Source organism: Mobula hypostoma, chromosome 24, assembly GCF_963921235.1.
Source record: "Mobula hypostoma chromosome 24, sMobHyp1.1, whole genome shotgun sequence".
NCBI lineage: Eukaryota > Metazoa > Chordata > Chondrichthyes > Myliobatiformes > Myliobatidae > Mobula > Mobula hypostoma.
Genome location: NC_086120.1, coordinates 50291249 through 50316661, shown reverse-complemented (window position 1 = coordinate 50316661; position 25413 = coordinate 50291249). Strand labels below are relative to the sequence as shown.

The following is a 25413-nucleotide window of genomic DNA, read 5'->3' as shown; positions in this document are numbered from 1 at the left end:
ATTTTTATTTTAAACTTCTACACGTTCACATTTTGAGCAAAAAAAGTCTAAACGGATCTCTTGTTAAAGTTAAAATAATTTCCTTTGTTAATTACCAGATTAGTTTTAGCCTGCTGTGCCCTACTTAAAATTCAAAATACACTTATTATCAAAGTATGTATACTATATACAACCATGAGATTCGTCTCCTTACAGAGAGCCACAAAACAAGGAGACCCAATAGAACTCATTTTTTAAAAAAAGGCCGTCTAACACCCCAATGTGCAGAAAAAAAAATGAATTGTGCAAATAATAAAAGTAAGCAAATAACATTCAGAACTGAAGTTCACAGCCACGAAGCCAGTCTCAAGAGCAGCTGATTCAGGAGCCCATTAGGTCAGGCCACAGCCCGAGTTCAGCACTGAGAGAAAACTCGAATAAAGGTAAGTGTCAAATTACCAACATGTCACAGAAGCATAAACCCAGTTAAAAGGAAAATTGTTAAGAGATCTTAATTACACCATTTATTCTGCTCACTTTATGTTGAGTTGTTTAATTTTATAACTGCGCCACACTTGATTCTTTATCCATTATTATGTTACATAGGTAATAAAGTGATAGGAGATTACTCTTGATTATATGGATTGTTCTATTTCTTTTTGGATCTTTTAACATTTCAAAAAAGATGTCGCTGACTGAAGTTATTTCATAAACATTTGGGACTTTATTGCCGCTACAGTTACTCTGAAGATGTAACTAACATGATAAAGAACTGCTTATAAATGCAGCGCGCATGTGGCTAAATGGTGAAAAATGTTATGAAAACTCATTTACCAGATAAGATGATAATGCAGATTTGTCTCAATATTCCTATTTTAAATTTATTCCTCTATAAAATTAGTTTAAAAAATCAGTTTTTATTTTGTACCGCCACATTCATATCATCGCAGATATTTTATCACATGGCGACTGTTTTGATGGCGGTTTCATCGTTTCCTGGAGCTGAAGTAATGATTTGGGGAAGTTAAGATGAGTATGTTTATCAAATTAACTGTACAACTTGCAGTGCAGAACAATTATTTCCAGAAGCACCAAGAAAGTAAAGCAAATACGAGCAAAAGGAGTCAGAGTAGCAAAAGGGTTGTACAAGTCAGCAAAAAAATTAAAGCAGCATACATTCGATCTCTCTATTGTCAATGTCAATTTTACCTCTTAAATCATTTTAAGGATGTTTAACTTTTTAGAAATAATTAGCTGTGTTGATCCTTTTAATTAAAATGCACTAGAAGGTTGAAAAATAATTATTCATAAGTACATATAAACAATTTAATTTGTCATCTTAGATATTTGTGTTGTACCATCCTTTGTATTCACTTTCTGCTTAACTAATATGTCGCAGCAGAATTGACTTTATGAAATGTTTAAAGAAGGATACAAAATTATATAATTTTAACATGCAATTTTTAAATTATAATTTCCTGTAAACCTCTTTCTAATTATTAATCTCATTTTATTAAAACCTGACAACTGTAAATACTAGAATTCAGCACTGAGTTGATATCGGTAGAATTACTCAGTCATTTCTACCAGCTTATTTCAACAGAGTATACGATTTTTAAAAAGTAAAATATAAAAACTGATTAATTTCCGTAATTTACCTTCATCATGAAAATGAATAGCCTCTGGCTGGTAATGCTGTTAAACATATTTTACATTTGAGATATGCCTCCAGTACTTTATGTTACAGGATTACATGGTGCACCTCAGTTTGAGTTATGTCTCGTTTTGTTTATTTTGTATTTTTGTAGAAACAAATTTCTACTTTTTAAATAAAGACTCAAAGGTATTAATTTTTAAAATGTGCCAAGTACTTAATAAGTTTTCAAGAATCACCCTCACTCAAAACCTGATATAGTTTTTTATGCTCTAGATGAATTTGTATTTCTGGTAGTTTCAGTTTTAATTTCTAAGAGGCAGCAACGAATGTTCTGTATATATATATATATATTAGTACCTTACATTCACAATCTATACTTAGTCAAATGGTAGCTTATGAAATTGCTTTTGTCTGAATATCAGTCCCAATATAATTGCTGTATCAAAACTCCATGCAAGAAATGTGCAAGGACCACAGCAGTGGAGAAAATTATGCTACTCAGCGTTCAAAGTAAATTTATTATCAAAGTGCCTATATGTCCCCATATACAACCCTAAGATTTGTTTTCTTGTGGGCGCACACAGTAAATCCAAAATATGTAATAGAATCAATGGAAGATCACACCCAACTGGATGGACAACGAACCATTGTGCAAAAGACAAACTGTACAAATACAAAAGAGAAAAAACAACAATAATAGTAAAAAAATAAGCAAAAAGTACTGAGAACATTAGATGAACAGTTCTTCAAAGTGAATCCGTAAGTTGTGGGAATGGGCGAGCAAAATTAAGTGAATTTTTTTTTACTGTGACTTCAGTTTTTAAATGAGAGAGAAATCTTTTATTGACTTCTTTTAGGTATTGGAGATGTATGTAACCTTCATCTATCAATTTAAGGTTATTAAACTTTACAAACAAGAATCTTAAATTTGCTATTCAGTATAGGTAAGATTGTTGTCTTTTATGATTTTCGGTTCTGCTGCAAATGTATTTTAAAAATTTCTAGGAAATGCATATGGGCAAAGACTGGTGAGAGAAATACTTATGCAACATCCAGCCTGTGCAATACATGTGCAAAACAATATACTGCACACACTACACTAACACCATATGTTTTCCTAGAAGAGGCAAATGAAAATGGAGGATAAATGAACAAGAAAGGGAAAAGGAATTTATCTCCTGTCCATTAGCATTCAAAAGTACTCCAAGTGATTCATAAGCAATGTGGTACATAACATAACGAGAGCAGGTTCAGCTCTTGCCCAAATCAGTTGAGGAAAAAACGTTAATATGTCTGTCTAGGTTTCAATTAATGGATGAAATTAATTGGTGTGGTTCAATTTTCCAGATGACACTAAAGCTGGATCTTGACTTTATTCAAAACACAAGAAAAAAATATGAGATTCAGTTTACTGAACTTTTGGCAAATAGCTACATTAAAATTCCACGGCCTAGAAATTCTTCGACAATGAGAAAGGCACTGTAAGCTTATGATGCATGAAAGCCAACACTCATTCTGTGAAGGCTTGTTGCAGCAGAGAAAGTCAAGGAACTTTACATGAATGCCTCAGCACATATTTGATACTTTTGCCAGAGCTGAAGTCATATCTGAACAATGGCATCGTATATTTCTGTAGAATTTTATCCGTGCAATGCTAAAATATTAACTCCGCCATAGGCAGTCCCAAGCTTGGCTGTGAAAGGAGGGGGGCTTGGGTGTGAGACTCGGAACCCCATCCCCTAAAAACCAACAGAAGCTGCAAAGACCTCATCCTTAGGAGAAGGATGTTTGCCTAGGAGATATAAAAAGTTGTGTGGTGAAAGCAGAAGTCACAGAGCCAATCTACCTTCTATCATCCTAGGACAGAGGTCTCTGGCGAGCTGCTGTCAGCCGGTTATGCCTCAGTAGGGGTGATGGGCTTAAGCAGAAGAATGGTAAAATATTGGGTTGTGAAATACCATGAAGATACTGTGTTTTGTTGCTTGGGGCATAAGCAAATGTTTTGTAATCCACAATTACTGATTTGCTTGTCATTTCATTCCTTCAGTTAAGTAGTTCATAACCTCATATTTGATTTTTAAAAAAGAATAAGTGTTAGAATTATCTCAGGTAATCTGAATCTTATTTCTCAATCATAAGTTTTCATTCTTCAAAATTTTTAAAATATTAGCTAAGACTTTTAATTCCTTTTTCTGTGTCCTCATTCGCTGTATTCATGTAGAGTCACAGAGCGTGATCACAAGCCCTTCAGCCCAGCTGATCTCTGCTGACCAAATGCCTATTAAAGCTAGTCGCGTTATCCATGTTAGACCCTTATTCTTGTAAACACTTCCTACTGTCCATTATGAAAAGTCATTATTGGAGCTGCCCCAAGCACATCCTCTGGCAGCTCATACCATTAATGTACCACTCTGTGTAAAAAAGTTTCAATGAAGTCCTCCCCTTCTGACATTAAGCATACACCCTTTAGTTATTGAATGCCCAGTATTTCACAGTGTTTATAAGAAAAGCCAATATCCACCCTCCCTAACTTCCCCTATTAACATATCAGCCAGTTGACCTTGTTTGCAATTTATCCTCAAACAATCTTGTCTTCACTCTTTTGGTGATATCTCCTTTGCCCTCTCCATCTGTTCCCCATTCTCCCTGCAGCTTGATAATAACACCTTGATCTAAGACATCAACTCTTTTGCTTTCCACAAGATGGCCTTGACCAGCTGAGTATTCCTGTTTTTATTGTAGATTTTCTTCCTGGTTTTCTTTTTCAATCTTTTTATTAAGTTTCAGATTAATATATATATATAATACTAATGATACAAAGAGATCGGTGTAACATTGATAATGGTTATCATAAACAAACATAATTTGAGTAAAATATATAATTCAAGCCTCCCAATCTCTGAGTAATTGAACATGATAAAAGAATTTTATAAAGAACCCCCAAACTAAAAAAATAACAAAACAGGGATGTCCTATTCCTTCGGGTAAGAACATTATTTGCCATTAACTGCGCTCCTCCATAGATAAACAAAAGATTATTAAAAGGGTTCTGAAACGGACAACTTACATCATATGAAAATGTTGAATAAATGGTCTCCAGGTTTCTTCAAATTAAACTGAAGAATCAACTGTACCACACCTAATTTTTTCCAGGTTTAAACATAATATATTTTGAGAAAACCATTGAAAAGCAGTAAGAGGAGCAGCATCTTTCCATTTAAGTAAGATGGACCTTTTAGCTATTAGTGTAACAATCAGACAGCAAGCTGAAATGGATAATTGACCAACATCCGTCACTGGTAATCCAAAAATTACAGTAATAGGGTGAGGTTTTAAATTAATACGCAAAACTGTTGAAATAATATCAAAAATATCTTCCTGGTTTTCTGACTAATTTTTTCGGAGTAAGTGACTGCTCTCCAAAATTGTATTTTAAAAGTCAGAAGGCAAATTTTAGAAGCTTCAGTTGGTTAAATTTAGTAAGTGTTTTGGTTTTTCGAACCGAAGCAGGATATGTGTGTACGTTTTATTTATTTTGATAATACAGCACTGCCAGGCCCTTCTGACTTAACAAGTCTCATTGCTGAGCACCCCGATTTAACCCTAACCTAATCGTAGGACAATTTGCAATGACCATGTCACCCTACTAAGCAGTACATCTTTGGAGCATGGGAGGAAACCGGAGCACCGGGAGGGAACCCATGTGTTCATGGAGAGATGTGAAAACGAGTTATAACTGTCACACTAACCGCTACATTACTGTGATACCTAAATGGTGTGAGTGGTGCTAACAATAGTTATATACATTCTCAAAGCAGGAGCTGTATTTCTAGTTCATGCTTTACAAAGCAGGATACCATACAGCCAGTGAGGTCGAGTCAGTTATGGATTTACACAAATAACAAAGTGATAATGATCAGCAGTGCTGGAAGAACCCAGCTTGTCAAGCAGCATCTGTGGGAAGAGAAACCAATTAAAGTTTCAGGTTAGCCTGAACATTCAGGTTCCAGCACCTGCAGCTTTCCTTGCTTTCTGGAAAATCTGCATTATTGTGATGTTGATCGAAGTTAAGCAAAACCCCAATCCTGGGCTAGAACCCATACTAAATATGAAATTGTAGTTTCTTTATGCCATCTGGAAGAAAATAAAATGACCATAAACAAGGGGCACCATGGTAGTGTAACAATTACCAGGACGCTATTATAACCCAGGTTGTTGGAGCTCGGAGTTCAATTCCGGCATCTTTTGTAAGGAGCTTATATGTCCTTCCCGTGAAAACATGGGTTTTATTCTGGGTGCTTCAGTTGCTCCCACATTCCAAAGATGTACAGGCTAGTTGGTCATTACAAATTGTCCTGTGATTAGGCTCAGGGTAAATCGATGGTTTGGTGGGTGGTGCGGCTCATTGGGCCAGAAGGGCCTATCCTGCACTGTATCTCTCAATAAAAATAAAAGGAATGCAAGATGGAAAATAAATCAAGTGTACACTTTGATAATCAGGTTGGAGGGAAATTTGGGTAAGTTTGTCATCCCATTCTCACTTACTGGGATACTGAAAGGAAACTACCATCTTTTACCCAACATTCCCCTTCTGGCAGTGAAAGGAATATACAGATTGGATGCCACACAGCCCCTTGAATACTTCATAAGATAATGTCTGATCTGATTTTAGCCACAGTTCTGCATTCTTGTGGTAAACTTTCACCCCCATGACAATCAGGTATCTGTCTACCTTTGCACTAAAAATATTTGAAGACTTTCTTTTAATCTCTTTGAAAATGACCTCCAAAAGTTCATGATCCACTAAAAGAAAAACATTCATATCAGCCCTGCCTTAAATGGGTGCCTCCTTATTTTGAACAGCAGATTCATAGAACATACAACATAGACCATTACAGCACAGTACTGCCTTTCAGGCCACTATTTCAAGATCAAACTAGCCCTTTTCTCCTATCTGGCTCTCCATTTTTCTAGCCATCATCCATGTTCATCTATCATCAATCTTTAGCAATGGTAGTTGTGGGAACCAGATTTCCCTAGAAGTGTAACTAATCCTGTATCTGATGGGAAAAAGGTCTGAGGAAGTAGGGCCTCTTATCGTGCCAGATAATCAGTGTCTTCATGGTCCCATCAGCCATCATATTACACCATTGGCTAATGTGGATTACACAGCAGTACAAAGTATATAGGAATATCAATACTTTCTCAGTTATACAGAACTATTGATATTAAAGCACTCAACAGTTCAAGACAAAGTTGCTTGGATTAAAGGGTGTGTGATATGACAAGAACTAATGGGAGCTCTCTCTGTGAATATATAGAGGTTCACCAGGATGCTGTCTGGATTAGAGGGCATGTGTTATAATGAGAGGTTGCACAAACTTGGGATGTTTTCTCTGGAGCGGCCGAGGGGAGATCTGATAGAGGTTTATAAGATTATGAGAAGCATAGAGTAGATAAACATTATCTTTTTCCGGGGTTGAAATGCCTAATGTCAGAAGGCATGTATTTAAGGTGGGGGAGGGGCGGGATTTCAAAGAAGATGTGAGGAATAAGATTTTTTTTACACAGAGTAGTGGGTGCCCGGTATGTGCTGCCTAGGGTGGAGGTAAAGGCAGAAACATCAGAGACTTTTAAGAGATATTCAGACAGGCACATGAATGTGAGGAAAAAAAGGAGGATATGGACATTGTTTAGGCAGAGGGGATTAGATTAGTTAGCCATTTGATTACTAATTTAATTGGTTTGGCACAACATTGTGTGCTGAAGGGCCTGTTCCTGTACTGTACTGGCCTACCTTCTTTGTTCTATAAACAGAAAATGGTGTTAGGAGGCATTACCGGAAGAATGGCCAGAGAGCTGGGAGTAGTGGAGCCAGTAGAAGAGAGGGAGAGTTACATGTTGGAGTGTTTTCAGGAAGGTAAAACAGAGATTAGAATTTAAGCAGCTAAAAACTGCTGACAATTGTTGACCTAGGGGAATAGAGTTTGATTCAAAGATTCAAAAAACTTTATTGTCATTCTAACCATACATCAGCTGTGCAGGGCAGAATGAGACAGCGTTTCTCAGGGGCAGTGCAATCATAACATAACGAACGCACCACTAAATAATAAACATAACAATAAATAGTAAAACACAACAGCCACATGTCAGTTAAAATCAGTTATAAGTGTCCAGTGCAAGTTAAAAGTGTCCAATGCAGAGTCAGGTGGAGCAGCTATTTAGCAGTCTGACTGCCTGTGGGAGGAAGCTGTTTAGTAGCCTTGTGGTTTTAGTTTTGATGCTCCTGTAGCATTTGCCTGATGGCAGAAGAACAAACAGTTCATGGAGAGGGTGTGAGGGTCTTTAATGATGTACCGTGTCTTCTGGAGGCATTGACTCTGAAAGAGGTCTTGGACAGAAGGTAGGGAGACTCCAATAACCTCTGATCCCCTAACCACCCTCTGCAAGGCTTTTTATTTGGAAAAGATGGAAGAGTGTTAGGTAAGTTTTATTTATTCATTACATATAGGCTGTTGCTGGCAACGTCCCCTGTCCCCTGTTGCTTGTTATCTATTGCCTGTCCCCCGAGTCCCCCATGAACTAAGGGAAGAGTTAAGAATGAATTGAATTAGGGTTAATGCGTGAAGCCGGAATTGCATTGGCCAGAGCAGGTCAGGATAGAACAGAGCAATATAGTACAGTATAGGCTCTTTAGTCCAGTGTTGTACTGATCATTTAACTTACTCGAAGATCAAATTAACTGTTTCTCCCTACATAGCCCTCCATTTTTCTATCATCCACATACCATGTAAGAGTTTCTTAAATGCCCTTAATGCATCTGCCTCTACCACCACCCCTGACAGGGTATTCTGCACACCCACCACTCTCTGGATTAAAAAAAAGCTTAACTCCAGCATCCCTCCTATACTTTCCTCCAATCACCATAAAATTATGCCAAAATGGTGGTCAATTTAACGTTACCAAATTTCTCCTATGGCCCATAAAAAACTGCACTAAACTAACAAGAAACATGAAAAATGGTGCATTGCCATAATTTCAGAATTAGTATTATCTTTCCTCGAAGCCTGTCAATGACAAATAGATGGAGGTTGAACATAAACCACTTCCTTGACTCATCGTCTCTACTCATGACATTCCACCTTCAGATGGCAGATTTGTGACAAACGGTTGTCAACCTGTAATGATATCTTTGCTTCTCTTCCCACAGATGTGGCTTCAGCTGCTGATATTTTATATATTTAATAGCAGATTTCCTTTCTTCACAGAGTAAATTTATGTAGGTCAGTAGAACATTGTTGGCTAAGGGGCCCATATTATGCTATATTGTACGATGTTTTACACTTAGTGACTACTTTACCAGGTACCTCCTGTACTTAATACATCGGCCAGTATGTATGTTCATGGTCTTCTGCTGCAGTAGCCCATCCACCTCAAAGTTCTACATGTGTGTTCAGAGATGCTCTTCTACACACCACTGTTGTAAAATGTGGTTATTTAAGTTACTGTTATCTTCCTGTCAACTTGAACCACTCTGGCCATTATGCCTGAACAATGGAGACTACAATGTGATGAGGGAGGATTTGGCTAGTGTAGACTGGGAACACAGGCTATATGGTGAGACAGTTGAGGAACAGTGGAAGACTTTTAAAGAGATTTTTCCAGTGCTCAACTAAAGAATATTCCAGTTAAAAGCAAGGACAGTAAGGGTGGGGAGAACCACTCTTGGCTAACTAAGGAAATAACAGAAAGCATCAAACTAAAAACAAGTGCATGCAAAGTCACCAAGAGTAGTGGGAAACTGGAAGATTGGGAAAACTTTAAAAAGCAACAAAGAACCACTCAGCGAGCAATAATGAAAGAGAAGCTAGGTTATGAAAATAAATGAGGACAAAATATAAAAACGGATAGTAAAAGTTTATATAAAGTAGAAAACAGAAGCACGAGAAGGGGAATTGATACTGGGTAATGAGGAAATGGCCGAGGCTTTGAATGACTATTTTGTCTCGGTCTTCACGGTGGAGGACACGTCTAACATGCGAAAGACAGCTTTTGTGAATGCGATGGGAGTTGAGGACCTCGATACAATAGCTATCACTAAAGAGGTAGTACTGAGCAAACTTGTGGGCCTAAAGATAGATAAATCCCCTGGTCCTGATGGAATGCATCCCAGGGGACTGAAAGAAATGGCGAAAGTTATAGTGGAGGCTTTGGTGATAATTTACCAAAACTCTGGACTCTGGGCAGGTCCTGGTGGATTGGAAGACAGTGAACGTCACACCACTGTTCAAAAAGAATGTATGCAAAAGGCAGGTAACTATAGGCCAGTTAGTTTAACATCTGTAATTGGGAAAATGCTTGAAGCTATCACTAAAGAAGAAATAGCGAGGCATCTGGAAAGAGTGGATCCATCAGGCAGACACAACAAGGATTCAGCAAAGGCAGATCCTGTTTGACAAACTTATTGGAGTTTTTTGATGATAAAGGGAAACAGATGGGTGTTATTTACTTGGATTTCTAGAAGGCATTTGATAAGGTGCAGTATAGAAGACTTATCTATAAGGTAAGGATGCATAGAGCTGGGGGAGATATTAGCATGGATAGAGGATTAGTTAATAGAAAGCAGAGAGTTGGGATACATGGGTGTTACTCTGTTTGGCAATCACTGGTGAGTGGTGTGCTGCAGGGGTCGTGATGGACCCACAACTGTTCATGATATACATTAACAACCTGGAAGAGGAGACCGAGTGTAGTGAATACAAGTTTGTTGAAGATACTAAATTGAGGGGAAAAGCAAATTTTGCAGAAGATACAGAGACTGCAGAGAGATATAGATAGGTTAAGTGAGTGGGTAAGGGTCTGGCAGATGGAGTACAACATTGGTAAATGCGAGGTCATCCACTTTGGAAGGAAAACTGAAAGGACAGCTTATTATTTAAATGGTAAAAAATTGCAGCATGCTTCTGTGCAGAGGGTCTTCGGAGGGCTTGTGTATGAATCACAAAAGCTTGGTTTGCAGGTGCAGCAAGCTATCAAGAAGGCAAATGGAATGTTGGCCTTCAATGCAAGAGGGATTGAACTTAAGAGCAGGGTACGCTGCAACTGTGCAGGGTACGGTTTAGGTCGCACCTGGAGTACTGTGTGCAGTTCTGGTCTCCTTGCTTGAGGAAGGATATACTGGCTTTGGAGGTGGTGCAGAGGAGGTCCACCAGGTTGATTCCAGAGATGAGGGGTTAGACTATGAGGAGAGATTGAGTCACCTGGGACTGCTGTCTGGAATACAGAAGAACGAGAGGAGATCTTATAGAAACATATATAATTATGAAAAGAATAGATAAGATAGAGGCAGAAAAGTTGTTTTTACTGGTAGGTGAGACTAGAACTAGGGGACATAACTTCAAAATTTGGGGGAGCAGATTTAGGATGGAGATGAGGAGAAACTGCTTTCCCAGAGAGTGGTGAATCTGTGGAATTCTCTGCCCAATGAAGTAGTGGAGGCTATCTCAGTAAATATATTTAAGACAAGGTTGGATAGATTTTTGCATAGTTGGGGAATTAAGGATTATGGGGAAAAGGCAGGTAGGTGGAGATGAATCCATGGCTGGATCAGCCATCATCTTATTGAATGGCAAAGCAGGTTCGATGGGCCGGATGGCCTACTCCTACTTCTTATGTTCTTATGTTCTCTGACCTCTCTCATTAGCAAGGCATTTTCGCTCACAGAACTGCCATTCATAGATGATTTTTTAAACCCTAGAGACTACTTTGTGTGAAAATCCCATGCCCCTAAACTGGAATTATAGAGAGATGGGAACTAAAGTGCCAGAACACTTAGTGGAGTCGAATTAATGTTATTAAAATGACTGTTTTACCTAAATTTCTGTATTTATTTCAAATGGTACCAATTTTTATCTCTAAATCCTTTTTTGATATTATTGATTCTAAAATTTCTTCATATATATGGCAGAATAAAAATCCTAGATTGAGTAAGAAACATCTGCAGAAATCAAAAAAGGACGGTGGTTTAGCACTGCCAAATTTTAGATTTTATTATTGGGCAATTAATATCCGATATTTAATGTTTTGGACGCAAGATTGGGATGAAATTCGTTGTCCATGATGGGTGAACCTGGAGGGCGAGTCTGTGCGGGGGTTCTCATTAGTTTCTATTTTAGGAGCTTCACTCCCCTTTGCATTAACCAAACTGAATATACAAATAAATAATCCAATAATTAAACATACAATACGAATATGGTTTCAATTTTGCAAATCTTTTGGATGGAACGAGTTTATTTTATTTAGTCCCATTATATCTAATTTTTTCTTTCAACCTTCTAGAACTGATCAAGCTTTTTCCTTATGGAAAATGAGGGAATAGCATGCTTTCGTGATTTATCCATGGATAATTGTTTCATGTCGTTTGAACAATTATCTAATAAATATAAGTTGCCTTGTTCACATTTTTTCAGTTATCTGCAGATTAGAATTTTTTTGAATGGTATTTTACCTAATTTTCCAATATTTGATCCAACTAATATTACAGAAAAAAATTTTAGGTTTAAATCCCTATCAGAAGCGCTTAATAGCAGTTCTGGATGATTTAATTACAAAAATACATCTAGGTACATCTGATAAAATAAAAAATGAATGGGAAAGAGAACTTCAGGTATCTTTACCTATACAGAAATGGGAGAAAATTCTTCAACTCATTAATACTTCCTCAATGTGTGCCAGACATACACTGATACAATTTAAAATAGTCCATAGGGCTCATATGTCCAAGGATAAACTAACTCGTTTTTACCGACATATAAATCTGGTGTGTGATAGATGTAACTCTGAGGTGGCCTCTCTGACATATATGTTTTGGTCTTGCCCTCTTTTAGATAAATATTGGAAAGATATTGTTGATATTATTTCAACAGTTTTGCATATTAATTTAAAACCTCACCCTATTACTGTAATTTTTGGATTACCAGTGACAGATGTTGGTCATTTATCCCTTTTAGCTTGCTGTTTGATTGCATTTGTTACACTAATAGCTAAAAGATCCATCTTACTTAAATGGAAAGATTCTGATCCTCCTACTACTTTTCAATGGTTTTCTCAAACTATATTATGTTTAAACCTGGAAAAAATTAGATGTGGTATGGTTGATTCTTCAGTTAAATTTGAAGAAACCTGGAGACCATTTATTCAACATTTTCATATGATGTAAGTTGTTCCTTTCAGAACCCTTTTAATAATCTTTTGTTTATCTATGGAGGAGTGGAGTTAATGACAAATAATGTTCTTATCCCAAGGAAAAGGACTTAGCAGTTTTGTTTTTTTTAATTTAAGGGGTTCTTTATAAAATTCTTTTTTCATGTTCAATTACTCAGAGATTGGGAGGCTTGAATTATATATTTTACTTGAATTATGTTTGTATATGTTAACCATTATCAATGTTACACCGATCTCTTTGTATCATTAATATTGTTATGTATATTAATCTGAAACTTAATAAAAAGATAGAAAAAGAAAACCAGGAAGAAAGTCTACAATAAAAACAGTAATACTCAGCTGGTCAAGGCCATCTTGTGGAAAGCAGAAGAGTCAATGTGTTACTATCAAGTTGCAGGGAGAATGGGGAACAGATGGAGAGGGCAAAGGAGATATCACCAAAAGGGTGAGAGGTTGTGGAGGCAAACGTTGGTAAGACCTCAGACAAATTTACGAAGCAAAAGACTGAGCATGGTGCGACAAAATCGAAAAGTGTAAATATGGGGCTGAAGGTGTTGTGTCAGAATGCGTGCAGTATACAGAATAAGGTAGATGAACTTGCAGTAGTTTCACATATTAGCAGGTATTATGTAATAGGCAACATGGAATCATGGCTGAAAGATTATAGCTGGGTGCTCTATGTCCAAAGATAAGCATTGTATCAATAGGATACGCAGGAAGGCTGAGGGAGCGGCGTTGCTCTGTTGGTAAAAAAAATAAAATTAAATCATTAGAAAGAGGTGACATAGGATTGGAAGGTGTTGAGTCATTGTTGACAGAGCCAAGGAACTGCAAGTGTACAAAACATTGATGGGAGTTGTATACATACCCCCAAACAATAGCAAGGATATGGCCTACAAGTTACAAGAGATAGAAAATGCATGCCAAAGGGAAATGTCACTATAATCATGGGGGGTTTCAATATGCAAGTGGATTGGGAAGATCAGGTTGGTGCTGGATTCCAGGATGGGGAATTTCTAGAGTGCCTATTAGATTGCTTTTTAGAGCAGCTTATTGTTGAGCCCACTAGGGATCAACTATTCTGGATTGGGTGTTGTGCAGTGAACCAGAGTTGATTAGAGAGCTTAAGGTAAAAGGGCACTGAGGGAATGTGATCATAATATGATCAAATTCACCCTGAAATTTCAGAAGAAGCTAAAGTCAGATGTATCAGTATTACAGTGGAGTAAAGGGATTTACAGAGGCATGAGAGGGGAATTGGCCAGAATTGATTGGAAAAGAACTCTGGCAGGGATGACAGCAGAGCAGCAATGGCTCAAATTTCTGGAAGCAATTCGGACGGCACAGGATATATCCATCCCAAAGAGGAAGATGTATTCGAAAGGAAAGATGACACAACCATGGAGAAGTCAAAGCCAACATAAAAGCCAAAGAAAGGGCATATAATAGAGCAAAGATTCATGGGAAGTTAGAGGATTCGGAAGCTTTTAAAAACCAACAGAAGGCAACTAAAAAAGCAATTAAGGTAAAGATGGAATATGAAAGTAAGCTAGCCAATTATATTAAAGAGGATACCAAAAGTTTCTTCAGATACATAGAGTGTAAAACAGAGGTGAGAGTGGATATCGACCACTGGAAAATGGTGGAAAATGCTGGAGAGGTACTTATGGGGGACAGTGAAACAGCCGATGAACTAAATAAGTATTTTGCATCACTAGCAGTATGGTGGAAGTTCCAGGTGTCAGAGGCATAAAGTATGTGAAGTTGAAATAATTAGAGAGAAGGTGCTTGGGAAACAGAAAGGTCTGAAGGTAGGTAGGTCACCTGGACAAGATGGTGTATACCCCAGTCTTCTGAAAGAGGTGGCTGAAGAGATCATGGAGACATTAGTAATAATCTTTCAAGAATCACTGGATTCTGGAATGGTTCTGAAAGACTGGAAAATTGCAAATGTCATTCCACTCTTCAAGGGAGAGAGGCAGGAGAAAGGAAACTATAGGCCAGTTAGCCTGACCCCAGTGGTTGGGAAGATGTTGGAATCGATTATTAAGGATAAGGGCTCAGGGTACTTGAAGGCACATGATAAAGTAGGCCTTCGTCAGCACAGTTTCCTCAAGATCAAATCTTACCTGATTAATCTGTTGGAATTCTTTGAAGATAGGCAAAGAAGAATTGGTTGATGTTGGTTTCTTCAATTTTCTGAGCCTTTTCTGACTGGCTGCCAGTGACTAGTGGTTTTCCACAGTGGTCTGTGTGGGACCAATTCTTTATGTAATATATGAATGATGAAATGGATGATGGAATTTATGGGTTTGTTGCAAAGTTTGCAGACGATATGAAGATAGGTGGAATGGCAGGTGGCTTTGAAAAAATAGAGAAGCTACAGAAGGACTTGGACAGATTGGGAGAATGGGTAAAGGGATGGCAGATGGAATACAGTGTCAGGACTTGAATGGTCATGCTCTTTGGTAGAAGAAATGAAAGGTTTGACTATTTTCTAAATGGCGAGACAATACAAAAAACTAAGGCACAAAGGGACTTGGTAGTCCTTGTGCTGGATTCCCTAAAGATTTATTTGCACATTGAGTGTGAGGTGAGGAAGACATGAAATGCTAGCATTCATTTCAAGAGGACTAGAATATACAAGCAAGGATGTCATGTTGAAACTTTATAAAGCACTGGTGGAGCCTCACTTGGAGTATTGTGAGCAGTTTTGGGCCCCTTATCTTAGAAAAGATGTGCTGAAACTGGAGAGGGTTCAAAGGAGGTTCGCTAAAATGATTTCAGGATTTAATGGCTTGTCACATGATGGCTGTGGGCCTGTATTCAGTAGAATTCAGAAGAATGAGGGGTGACCTCATTGAAAGCAATCGAACTGTTAAGGGCATTGATAGAGTAGATGTGGAGAGGATGTTTCCTATGGGTAGGAGAACCTAAGACCAGAGGACAATGCCTCAAAATAGAGGGGCATCCTTTTAGAATGGAGTTGAGGAGGAATTTCTTTAGCTAGAGACTGGTGAACCTGTTGAATTCTTGATCTCCACAGCTGCCTGTGGAAAAGTCTGTATGTATATTTAAGGCAGAGGTTGATAGATTCTTGATGGTCAGGGCAAGATGGCAGTTGCATGCCATCTTGGACAATGTCTCCCATCCACTACATAATGGACTGGTTGGGCACAGGAGTACATTCAGCCAGAGACTCATTCCACCGAGATGCAACACTGAGCATCATAGGAAGTCATTCCTGCCTGTGGCCATCAAACTTTACATCTCCTCCCTTGGAGGGTCAGACACCCTGAGCGAATAGGCTGGTCCTGGACTTATTTCCTGGCATAATTTACATATTACTATTTAATTATTTATGGTGCAACTGTAACGAAAACCAATTTCCCCCAGGATCAATAAAGTATGACTATGACTATGAAGGGATACAGGAGATTGGGTCTGAGAGGAAAACTACATCAGCCATGAGGCAACGGCAGAACAGATTTGATGGGCCAAATGGCCTAATTCTGCTCCTATGTCTTATAGCCTTAAAATCCCAGGAGATCAGTAGTTTCTGAGATACTCAAACCACCCCATCTGGCATCAAGAAGCATTCCACTTCGATCGCATTTCTTCCCCATTCTGATATTTGGACTGAACAACAACTGAACCTGTTGACCATGGTTTTATGTGTTGAGTTGATGCCACATGATTGGCTGATTAGATACTTGCATTAACGAAGAGCTGTACAGGTGTACTTAATAAATTGGCCACTGAATGGCCACTGAAGTTAAAAAGGCATCCGTTAGTCTTGCAAGACCATGAATCCATTAGTCATCCGTTAGTCTAGCGGGACCGTGGATCTGCGCCTGGAAAGTCTTCACTCTCCAGGGCGCAGGCCTGGGCAAGGTTGTTTGGAAGACCAGTAGTTGCCTATGCTGCAAGTCTCCCCTCTCCACAACACCAGTGTCCAAGGGAAGGGCATTAGGACCCATACAGCTTGGGACCAGTATCGTCGCAGAGCAATGTGTGATTAAGTGCCTTGCTCAAGGACACAACACGTTCCTTGGCTGGGGCTCGAACTCACGACCTTCAGGTCGCTGGTCCCATGCCTTAACCACTTGGCCACGTGCCCACACACTAAATATCACTTTCTTAATCCACACAAATTCTCCAAGTTGGAAGCAAAGGAAGATTTCTGAACCCTCATTATTTCACTACAATGGTGTACAGCTGGAGGAGAACAGTATATTTCCTTGTTGCATATTTAAGATGCATGATTCAAGATTGCCTAATATCACTACATGTACACAAGTGTAAAGGAGAATGAAATTGTAACTCCAGGTCTGATACAGCACAAAAACAGAAGATAAAGAATACAATAGTAACAATAATAAATCACAATAAATATAAATACGTAAGATAGCTTATATACATTGACTGATTGTATGTCCATAAATTGATGCTAGGCTATATGTAGGTGACTGACAGGAAATAATAAAAAAGTGGAGGGGTTGGTGGATGGTGGTGTTGATTTTACTGCTCGGGGAAAGAGACTGTTTTTGAGTCTGGTGGCTGTGGTGTGGATGCTACGTAGCTTCCTCACTGATGGGGTGGGACAGACAGTCCATGAGCAGGATGGGTGGGATCCTTCATGATTCTACTGGTACCTTTCTATATATCAAATTCAAGTTTAATTGTCATTCTACCACATGTAAGTACCCCTGAATACAGCCAAATGAAACAGTGATACTTTTGGACCAAGGTGCAAAACACAGTACCAACAGTCATTCACAGCACAAGGCACATATAATACAGCAGTAAAATACAGTCAAACAAAAAAAAAACAGTGCAGGTCCCTAATTCCATGAATGTTGCAGCAGTCTGCAAACACAATATATCTTGTCTTCTGTGGAGTGAACACTGGAGGGCAGCACTGACTCCAACCTGTATGCTTTGCTACATCTCCTCCAGCACTTTAGTGGAATGCACTGACTCGGACCTCTCTCTCCGGAGTAGCTGCAAACAAGTGACACTGTGGCTTGAGGCCTAGTATTCACTACAACCGAGGCCATGCAGCTCCCCCACCATTCGGCAATAAACCAGTGAACTGGACTTGCAGTATTCCACATGAACATTGTCCAACATGGTCTTGCGATCACAAAGAAAGCAACTAAGATGATCACTCACTGTTAGACTGCATACCTCCTTCGTGGATCCACACTGACACCTCACTGATGCAGGCAGCAGCACAATTTACCCTAAGGCCAGCTCCTTCAGTTTCTCCACCAATGAGCAAGTCGTTGATGGAGTAGACCTGCAGTACTTTAAGCCCTAAATGTCCAGTAGTATCTTGCAATGGTAAAAGTCAATAACACCTTTGGATGGCCCTGTAGAAGTCAGTGTTGGAGCACGATGCCATCTTACTCAAAGTCTTGATGGCAGGTAGGGCGGTGCTGGTGAAGCATTGGTAATCTTCCTTGAGATAATTAGGGGGATATTTGTTTCTGTCATCCTGGAGCGATTACTACCTCTTGTGATCCCTGAACTTCTGTATTTGTTGCACAACAATCTCAAGGCTTTTCTTTTACTGTTTATTTTTCAGGGTCCCTCTGTTGCCCCAGAAAGATCAGTCTCTATCGTCAATCTTTAATAATAACTGAAAAAGTAGTGGTGAGCCAAGTACCTGAACTACATCAGGTGTTCTAGTGAAGGAGCTCCCACAATAGTGGGAGGTGAGAGGAAGGGGAGAGTACCGAGATGATAAAGAAATGGCACTCCATTCCCAAGTGAGGATACATGTTCCCATCTGTCTAAAGCCTTGTGCTTCTTGATATGAGAAGTTGCAGATTTGGGAGGTGCAGCTGCAATAAAACATAGAACATAGAAAAATGTAGCACAGTACAGGACCATCATTCTGTGCCAACCTTTTATCTTACTCCAACATCAATCTGACTCTTCCTTCCCACATAGCAATCCATATTCTTCCATCCATGTGCCTATCTAAGAGTCTCTTAAATGTCCCTAATATATCTGCTTCTACTACCAACCCTGGCAGCGTGTTCCATGTGCTCATCACTCTCTTTGTTTTAAAAAAAACTACCTCTGGATAGATCCTAACACAAGGTAGCGGCAAACAGCCAGACCTACCTAGCAGAGGCATGGACACAGGCGAGGGCTATAGAAGGAAGGGGAAAGGAAGGGAAAAGTCCAGCCTCAGGGTAACAGCAAAGACAGCCTGGCTTACCCAACAGAGGCAAGGACAGGAAGGGACAGATCCAACAGCAGGGTAACAGCAAAGGCAGCCTGACTTACCCCACAAAGGCAAGGACAGGATACTGACAAGACAAACCAGCAACCACACTCAAAACCAGGGCCACTTATATTCCCAGCCCCAAGATGAGCATCAGGTGCCTATGATTAAGCCTAACTGAAACAAGGGACAGCCGGAAGACCCAGAGTCTGGATTCCATGGACCGGACTGTGAACCGGAACGTGGACTTTATGGACTTGACCATGACATGAACAGGTTGGAACTGTACTATGGAAGAATGAAGCGTGATCTAATTGACAGAATGTTTTGATAGGAATCGACAATGTAGGTGCTGAGAGAGTGTTGCCCATACAAGGGCATCCAGAGGGCAGAGCTTCAGAAGTTGCCCATTTCAGACTGAGTGAGGAGGAACTTCATTTCTCGGGGAGGTTCATGAATCTGGAATTCTCCACCACATGGATCTGTGGGAATGGAGTCCATGAATGTGTCCAAGCTGGAGACTGACTAGTAGGAAGATACTGAGAATGGGGAAGGAATAGGAATGAGATGTTTAAGTGGTCTTATTGAATGCTGAGCAGACTTCAGGGGCCAGTTGGCCCACTCGTGCTGCTGTTTCTTATATTCCAAAATCAGATCATACAAATCTTCATCTACAATAAAAATGTTACAACTATAATGTCATCACAAATGTTACAGTGCAAATACAGTTTATATTGACATATATTTAATCTGGCACAGGAATCAAACATACTAATAATCAGCTGCAGGGACGCTCACCCCAGTTTAGAGTTGGGTTTTAACTTCTGCCTGAAATAATCATTTGTGACAGAAACTACTTGAAAATGATGTTGAATTTGATACATAAATGCATTCCAGCCTGAGAATTGTGCTTATCATTGATAATGTGCAAACATAATTATAATATTTTGTCATGTTAATAAACATGGAACATATTCAGAACATTTGACAGTACAGCAGTACGGATATAGGTCACAGTTCCGAGAAATTGATACTCCTTCTATCTGCCTACAAGTTCCGCCACGTAACCTCTGCACTCACTTTTTACAGCAGATTTTGCTGATTATGGCTGAATAAAATTACTTCAGTTGATAGCTGCTTTCCCTTGTTACATCTAAGAGAGTATTTTTAAAAATATTAACCAGTCTTGAAAAAGTTTGCCTTTCTATTGATTTGGGACAATGGAAGCAGCGTTTACAGAAAATAAGTTCACATTATAAATGACGTAGAATCTCAACGATACAGAAGGTAAGACATTATAATCATTATGTGATGATAAAGCATTGTTTAATTATTTTTAAAACTTTGTGTTGTTGTATAAAATGCCAAAAAATGATACAGGTTTGTTGTAAGCTAACATCTCGCCAATATTCTCAAAGCTTTAACTGATACAGGGTTGCAAGTTCAATGCAGTGTACCATTATTTTTACATTCAACCTCTTAACAAGAACAAGGACGTAGCTGGGAAAAGCCAGACGTATGACTTAGTCCCTTTCTTCATACTTTCATGGATAATTTAGTTGTAGGTAGAAGATAAACAAAAAAATTATGTGGAGTGTAGCAAATTAGCACAATTAATCCGTAACCAAGTTTGTTTTGAAGCCAAAAACCTTGATAAAATTGAAAGACTTTGAGAAGAATGTTAGTGCACTAACCATACCGTGACTTTAAATAAATTCAAGAATGTGTATAAACATATACCCATTTAATCATACATTATTAAATATCTTAGCTGATAAAAGCCATTTGATCTCAGAGAGTGGTTCACTTACCATTTGATTGCTGTTGTTTTTCCTGGGTCTGAACTGCAGATCATTATTTAAAAATAAGTTGAGTAATTTTCAGAAATAACTTTGCAGAACTTTGTTAGTTACGTTACAGTGAACATTCCTGTTATGCTGAGCAGGAACCCTTCCAGCAAAGAAGGGTGAGATTTTATCAGATTAGCCCATTAAACTAATATGTTTTAAACTGAGAAGTAATTACCAAACACAAATTGGAAAAATATACAATGCATAAGTTCAATCAAATGTATTTTCTTTAAACTTTGTATATAATTTTAAGTAACCCTTTCACTGTAATTTTGATCTATGATAAAGGCCCAATGTAAATTTGTAAACTGAAGGAAACACTGTTCCTTTGATTATATTTCCTTTTTTTTATATTTCTAAATTTTGAACACTTTTACATTACATCTAACTTTGTTTCCTTACATCAGTGAAAGCTTCATGGTATTCCAAGATTGTTTATTGTCATGAACTAACTTTGTAGTGGAGCTATTAGTGCTGTATATATGAATCATCACGTGGTTAATTTACTCAGCCACCAATTTGTAGATATCAAACTTCCATACGTAGTGAATGAAATAAATGATCAGTTACTTAGTAGTTTGATAATCTTTGAGAAATGAATGCAGGTCAAAACACTAGGAAGCGTGAACTGAGCTATGCAATCTTTTTTCTTCACTTGAACAGGTCGAGTGGGCAGCACATTATGTCTCAAACAAAACCCTGTACTCTGTACTTTGAAATCAGAATCAGGTTTAATATCACTGGAAAATGTCTTGAAAGTTGTTGTTTTGTCACAGCAGTACATTGGTATACATAAAAAATGATAAATTACAATAAGGAATATATTTTAAAAAATTGTATTGACTAAATAGTGCAAAAAGAGAGCAAAAATAATATTGAGGCAGCGTACATGGGTTGATTGTTGTTTCAGAAAGAGGAGAAGAGGCTGTTCCTGAATCATTGAGTGTGTGTCTTCAGGCTCCTGTACCTCTTCTCTGATGGTAGCAATGAGAAGAGGGCAAGTCCTAGGTGATGAGGATCCTTAATGATGGATGCTTCCTTTAACAGCACTATATTAATAACTATGTACTCTACTTCATTTTTTTCTTGTTTTTTAAAATTTTGCTATATGGAAAATGATTTTAGTTGTTAAATCTTAATTCCATGAAATCTTTACTAATCCATCAGAGTTTCTCCCAAGACCACAGTCAATTGTATAGACCCTTCCCAGGGTATGGCAGATTTCCGTTTCCAAGAATGGTTTGTGTCCTGAACAGTTTGCAAGACAGAAATGCAGCCGCTGGTATTTTAAATAAAAAACACAGGCTGATCAAGAGCAATGTGTAGTTAAATGAGAGGGTTTAACTTAACTGTTGAGATATCACTGTTAATCAAGTTCCCACATGGCAGAAGATTCCTGTAGCACCATAGCAGCTGGTGAATCTATCCCTCTGGCCTCTCAAGCACTCACTCATCTGAATAAGTTGCACAATGGTAATCTGGAGAAGGCCTGTAATTTAGTTTGAAAGAATTATATAGAGTGGATGTGAAGAAGATGTTGCCAATAGTGGGCCGTCCAGGACCAAAGCGCACAGCCTCAGAACAGAGGGATGTCCATTTAGATCAGAGATGAGGAGGAATTTCTTTAGCCAGAGGGCATTGAATCTGTGGAATTCATTGCCACAGACGGCTGTGGAGGCTAAGTCTTTGGGTATACTTAAAGTGGAGAATGATAGATTCTTGGCTAGAATGACAGTGCAGACTCGATTAGCCAAATTACCTAATTTTGCTCCTATATCTTATGGTCTTACGAATAGTAGAAGATAGGGAATGCAGTCATGAAAATCAGGATATCTGATGAAGTTAGGATGCTGCATTGCACTGAAGGCTCACTACAAGGATGTAGAGGGCTGCTTAAAGTACAGAATGTGGTGGAAGTTAGATGCAGGCACCATTGATTTCAGGGTCATTCTTTAATGACTTCAGATGCAGATGCTCTTTGTATCCAGCCCCTCAGCCTAAGACAGTTGATGATGGCAATCTGGTTGACCTTCATTAGGAAAGATAGTTAAATGATTGGTATTTTTACATCAGGTTAATACATACATATGTAATGCCCTGGTTCATGAGAACCAGTCGTAGCATATGATCCAGTGGAAAACCCGTTTGTTCGAGATGGATTGCGAGCGACATTTGGAAGGTGGTGTGGGCATTCACGCTGACTGAGGGCCCAGCGTGAGTGACAGAGAAGTTCAAGATGAGCTCCAGCTTGTGCACATTTGACTGTTTAATTAGAATGGGCCCTTTTCTTTTTGTTATTCTTTACTAACTCTTCAGTTAAGATTCATAAATATAATTCCTTTAATCATGTGCAGTGTACTGTTTGTTATTTCGTGGCATTAATTTGTAACAGGGGAGCAAATGACACAGCATCCACACAAACCGAGGTTTGGGCTGGGATCCAGTATGCCTCAAACTCACGAGTTGGCGGGGCCGGAGGTTGTCTTTCCAAGACCTATGCAGCCGAGGAAACCAGATGTTTCACATGTCTTTAATAAACTAGATCAGGAAATTGGGTTTTAAGAAAATGTATTATTTTTAATCTTTTAATGGCGATTTTTTTCCATCTGTTTGTTTGGATCATTTGGAAACAACAAGAAGGCCTGCTGACAGCACAAGCTACCTGAAACAAACTGAATTTATTATCAAAGTATGTTATCATATACTACCTTCAGATTCCTTTTCTTACAGGGTGCTTACAGTAATTTAACAAAATAGAATATAATTCATAAAGAACTATTCATAGTTATACAAGGTGGTGCCACAATGGTGTAGTGATTAGTGTGACGCTATTACTTCTCAGGGCATCGGAGTTCAGAGTTCAATTCTGGTGTCCTCTGTAAGAAAGTGTATGTGTACTTCCCATGTGTACATGGGTTTCCTCCGGGTGCTCTGGTTTCCTCTCAGAGTCCAAAGATGTACCTGTTAGTAGGTTAATTGGTCATTATAAATTGACTTATGGTTCGGCCAGGGTTTAATAAGTGGCAAGATGGCTCGTTGGGCCGGAAGGGCCTGTTCTGTACTGTATCTCTACATTAAAAAAATAAGCAAAGACTGACCAATGGGATGGCAAAGCCTGAGCACACTCATCTACATGGTGTGGCTGCAGTGCTGAGGCTACCGGGTCCATGCAGCTGCACCAGCTTAGAGCAGTGACAAAGTTAGTGCAGAGAGGGAAGTGTGCAACATGGTTCCTTTTACCAGCACATTCCCAGCCTAAAAGTGCTGAAGAACCCCAAAAACTGGCCTGCCAGAATAACAGAACAGAAAGCCAGGGTACAATAGTGTTGTCTCTGGAGATCATTTGCTCCATCAAATTGGTCAGTTTTGAATGTACTGCTGCCATAATCATCTTGCAGACAGATGATTGGACTGGGTAAGACCATAAGTTATAGGAACAGTTCAGGCCATTCAGCCCATTGAGAATGAACACCATTCAATCATACCCTCTCATTTACCCTAGGGTTGAAGTTAGGGTTAGAGTGTTAAATATAGGCCTCCAAACAGTAGCCAGCATGTGGGCTAAATTACAATGGGAGATAGAAAAGGCATTTAAAAGGGACAATGTTGCAATAATCATGGGGGATTTCAATATGCAGGTAGATTGGGAAACTGCAGTTGGTGCTGAATCCCAAGAGAGGGAATTTGTAGATGACTAGGTCAGAGATATAGCTTTTTAGGGTAGCTTGTGGTTGAGCTCACTAGGGCAATGGGTGTTATGTAATAACCAGATTTGATTAGGATGCTTAAGGTAAAGGAACACTTAGGAGGCTGTGATCATAATAATTAGAATTCACCCTGCAGTTTGAGAAGGAAAAGCTAAAATCAAATGTATCAGTTAATAGGAATTACAGAGACATGAGAGAGGAGCTGGCTAAAGTTGATTGGAAGGGGCCACCAGCAGGGATGATGGCAGAGCAGCAATGGTTGGAGTTTCTGGGGTATATTTGGAAGGCACAGGCAAGATACATCCAAAAGATGATTCTAAAGGGAGAATAATGCGACTGTGGCTGATGAGGGAAGTCAAAGACAGCATAAAAGCAAAAGAGGGGGCATATAATTTAGCAAAAGTTAGTGGGAAGGTAGAGGATTGGGAAGCATTTCAAAATCATCTGAAGGAACTAAAAAGCCATAAAGAAACAAAAGATGACATATGAAGGTAAACTATCCAATAATATAAAAGAGGATACAAAAAGTATTTTCAGATATTTAAGGAGTAAAAGAGAGATGAGAGTGGATATTGGACCATCAGAAAATGGCGATGGAGAGGTAGTAATGGAGTCAGAGAAATGGTGGATGAACTTAATAAGTATTTTGTGTCAGTCTTCACCGTGCAAGAGTGTCAGGGGACAGGAGTAAGTGTCTTTGCTATTACTAAGGAGGAAGTGCTTGGGAAGCTGAAAAGTCTGAAGGTAGATAAGTCACCT

General features: G+C 38.8%; 1 protein-coding gene across 3 annotated transcripts in view; it reads left to right on the top strand.

Annotated features, from left to right (window-relative positions):
• The first annotated feature begins 258 nt into the window (after positions 1-258).
• LOC134337577 (tyrosine-protein kinase ZAP-70) overlaps positions 259-25413 on the top strand; it is a 152839-nt gene continuing 127684 nt past the window's right edge. Inside the window, exon 1 of one of the 3 annotated variants that reach the window (XM_063032718.1) lies at positions 259-422. The gene's annotated coding sequence lies outside the window, so the exon portion shown is untranslated. Of the gene's footprint in view, positions 423-8102; positions 8120-20159; positions 20385-25413 lie in introns of those variants that run through there. The other 2 variants (XM_063032719.1, XM_063032717.1) reach the window with 2 other exon arrangements.